Raw genomic sequence first — 4,611 nt, 5'->3', positions numbered from 1 at the left:
AATTTGTATAAAATAAGATCGAAGAATAAGCAAAAGAAATGTGTAAAATAAAGAGGTTGGAAAGATAGCAAGACTATGGGCAGGTCTGGGTTAGGAGGTGCGGTGAAAAGCGGCTCGAAGGTAATAGAGCGGTGCAACGAGCAGACACCTCGCAATTTGGCTAATGGCTTCCCACTGGTATCGTGGTGGCTCCAGATACACGAATACGCAACATACGCTAGCTACTTTTCTCGCTCTAACACAATCTATACTCTTTGTTCTCCTAGTTTGATATACTTTTACTTTGGAATTTGTCTTATTCGTACTTTCGAATATCGATAAAAACCTTCAATCTCTTTATTCACATAAATAAATCCGGAATTTTTCAAAGTGTATAACAGTGATTTTTTATATTCTATGGAATATTAATGTTTTGTGAAATTATGAAATTCGTGTATTAATTAGAATATACGATGATGATTGTTTTATTATTAATTTCTTATTATTGCATCAAAAAACTTATTAATATTGTCAATTTATATAACATTTTGTGTTTTATAAAATTTTAATAATATATATGTATTAATTCAATATGATATTAAAGAGCGATAAATGAGTACGAAATGATTAAGAATAATACTACAAAAAAACTATAATATTTTAAAAAATTCGACCTAAATACAAGAGAGAAACTTTCTTTTAGTTACGAGAGAGATTGTAAATCAAGCAACGAAGAATATCGTCCATGTTTGATTCTCCAGAGAATTCTTTCGCCAGTAGTTTCTGCAAGGGACGAAGTTAAAATCCGAAGGATCTTTAGAACCAAGGGTCGATGTGGCTTGAGAAGAGAGCCGGAGTGAAGTAAGGGTTTGGATGACGAGATCGTGGACGCCGGATTGTGGATTCCCGAGGGGACTCGACGGAAGAGAAGAACGGTTACTCGTTCGTTCATCTGTGTCCCTTTTCTTTCTTGCTTTGTGCTTTGTGTATACGCATACAACCTCACTGTTACGAATAACGTAAAGCGCGAGTGATAAAAGAATTGTAACGAAAGGGATGAGGAAAAGCGAGAGATGTGTGCTTCAAAGTGTGTGTATGTATATATGTAAAACTGTATATGGGATAAAGAAAAAGAGATGATAAAAATGGAAAGAGAAAAGAAGACAGTAAGGTGCAGCAATGTAGCGGGTGACGATTACGGCTAACCTAGACTATCTTCTATCTTGAGTCTAGACTAGAATGCTGGAATATATTCAAATGCTTTAACTCTACACTATTTCGATTTCTAAAGTAACTTGTATTCCAAAAAAAAATTCTTTTTGCTCCAAATTATATTTATATTTGCATTGCAATAAGAAAAAGAATTTACTATATAAAATGAGTTATCAATAGTATATTTTTTGAATTCAAAAATCAAAAAAGTTTTTTTTTCTTTATGATATTTCACAAGACTATTATCTTTTAATAATCAATTAACACGAAATCACTTATGATTCATGTTACTACATATCTATAAATAATTAAAAATAATTTCTTTACCAAAAGTTTGTATTTGATATTGAAACAGTTTTTTAAAATTTAAAAAGTATATTTTAATAAGTAATTCTTTAATGATTCATCCAAGGATTAATGCAATGTGTAAAAATATATATAATATGCATATAAATATTATATAATGTAATATTATATATATGTAATGTAGAAAAAGTATAATTACAACATTGATATAGAGACAGATATAAGATATAATATTAGATTTCGTGGTAAAAGTTTAACGTCTGTCTAAAGTTGGTGTGCATCTCCAACATCGTTGATATGTGTTGGACGGTAGGGAGAGAGTGGTAGGTAAATCGGTCGGGGGGTTGCTAGACTGGCGGTGGCGGTAACGCGATAAACGGATTAACGGCGAACTCGAACGGAGGTCGCAGTTTAGTAGTTGGGCATCGCAGCTCGAGGGATCAGCCTTCTGTCAGGAGACGTTCTAGTGTGAATGAGCGATTACAAAAATGATTAAAGAGAATAGAATAAATTATGATTATGACAATGAAAATTGTATTGCAATATACACTTTATTTAAATACCAATATATTGCAATATTAACATAACGAATATATAATGTTTCATATATCTAAATAATTCATATATCTAAGATTGACTGAAATTTTACGTCTCCATGCTTTTATATCACGCATCACGTTATACAGTATCGAGCACGATTATAAGGTTAATCATAGAATGCAATAAAAAATAGATATGACAAATTATTAAATTAATTCAATTAAAATAACAGAAATTTTAAATGTACTTTTTTCCAATCATTATTGAAATCATTATTAAATATAGATCATCGAATCAAATCGGATTTTTTTCTCTTTCGCTTTTTTCATATTTTTCGGACGTATCGAAGAAAAGTATAAATACAGGCGGGAGGGATAGTTATGCCGAGCTGAACCAAGACGGGTTGACGCGGTATCACGTCGAGCCACGCCACGATCGCTCCTGTTGAGCTGAAACGACGTCGGGTCCCGCTAATGAGGACGTCCTTTCTTGCATACCGGATAACGTTTCGCCGCCGGGCGACGCCGGGCGTCTCGAATTTCTCGTGTACGCCTCTTCTTCGTTTCGCTTGGCTCCTTCTCTTCTTCTAGGAACGATCAATGCTGAAGCCACCGGGCAAACTCGCTCTTTCCCTCTCCTATCTTCGTCACACTATCGTCTCTCCCTTCTCTTTCTCTATCCTGCACCTTATCGCGAAAAGTACGTGGCACGTTGAGTTTGCTGTCGATCGATCGAGTTGTGCTCGATGGAGACGACAGTTCCAAAGAGCGATGACGGAAACCTCGAAAGAATCTTTCGAAAAACTATATAAAGTGACGATAAGATTTTTTTATATATATTTCCTTTTAATTGTTCATTGAATCCGTATGAAACGTTTTCTATTTTCATTTTCTATTTTCAAAATTTGAAAATGACCAATTAATTGCTAGCTGTTGAATTATTACCATTATATATATGTGTATATATTAGTGTTAACAAAATTTTTAAAAAATATTGAATATTTGAATTCAGTCATAAATAATTAAAATATTTTTTGTTTTTTTTTTGTATGAATTAAAATGAATTCATCAGAAATCAGAAAATTCTTATAAATATCAAATATAAATATCAAAATAGATAAAAAATTTGTATATTTAGAATCGTGTGAAAATTGTATATTTTATTTTAATATACAATTATATATAATATTATATGGTTTTATAATGAATATATGATTTTTTTGAGAAAATATTTTCTATGTCAAAAATGACAGTTGTCCAATTTTATTACAATTTAATTTAATGTACACAATTTCATAATATTGTCAATAATTATGTAACATTGTATGATAATGAAATATTTCATTAAAGAAAATTTAAATCTATTGCACATATATCATAAATACTATTTTTATTTTTTTTTAAACAAAAATTAATAAGAGTTATTTCTTTTGTAAATACAATATATGTGTCTATATAAAAATATAAGAAAAAGAATATAAAGAAAAAGAAAAATAACATAATAGAAACAAAAAAATGATAAAAAAAATGAGTTAACGTTTAACAAGATTTTTAGATGATAATCCTTTATTTATTACGATCGTTAATGTTTCGCAATTATTCATTCTTTGGTTCACACTCTCTTTCTTTTTTATTGTTTTTCCTTCCTTTATGTCCCTTCTTATAAAACAAGATACAAAGTAAAACACGTTGACGAGGTGCGTATAAAATAGGTCCTTGTACGTTTCACCTCACCTCTCCTAGTCGTATTTAAGAACTGAAACGAAAGCAAGCGCTTTAACGGAGAGAAAAAGAAAGGAGAGCCCTCGATGTAAAGTGTACTGCAACGTGGCGAGGTATGCCGCGATACATAGCGTTATATGTGGGTTGGAGTGGTAAAGAACGATGGGATAACGGCGTGGTAACGGCTTGGCAATGGCGTGGCCATGGTATGGTCGTATCGCGATACCTCATACCGCGAAAAAGTTTCGCAAATTTTTTCCTTATTCGTATGCGTTCCTAGGTTTCGCGGCTGCTTTCTCACTATTTTCCTCTACTTCCCTTTTCTACTTCAAATTACATTTACAACGGATTCCTTCACGTATGTCTGCCCCAAAAGAAAAAGTAATCTGTCACTTTTTTTTTTACTTCAATCCTTTCCTTTATATTTCATTTTCTTTCAATTTTCTCCTCAGTTTCTATTTCTTTATTTATTTTATGATTTAGATTTAAAGATCGATGTCATCATAACATTAATTTAATTTATATATATCGTATTTCATACGTAGACTTTAAATAAATCTTAAATAATAAGAAAATGATAAGATATATAAAATTAAGCGAATGATTAACTTTATAATAAAGTAATACATATTACTCAGTTAAAGTAATCGAATATCCAATATCCAAAGATTATAAGAAAAAAAAATAAATATATATTTTTATATTTATAATATTTATTTTACGGTCGGCATAATTGTTCTGATCGGGAGAGATTAATTTCGAAACACGAAATAGTAGAACCATTTGATTAGCTCTGTCACTGGACGAACGCGTGCAACCAACATCAGTTAGTGCGTTCACATATACAAAGGCA

Source organism: Apis dorsata, unplaced genomic scaffold (assembly GCF_000469605.1).
Source record: "Apis dorsata unplaced genomic scaffold, Apis dorsata 1.3 scaffold_4, whole genome shotgun sequence".
NCBI classification, from domain to species: Eukaryota; Metazoa; Arthropoda; class Insecta; order Hymenoptera; family Apidae; genus Apis; species Apis dorsata.
This window is presented reverse-complemented; position numbering follows the sequence as displayed.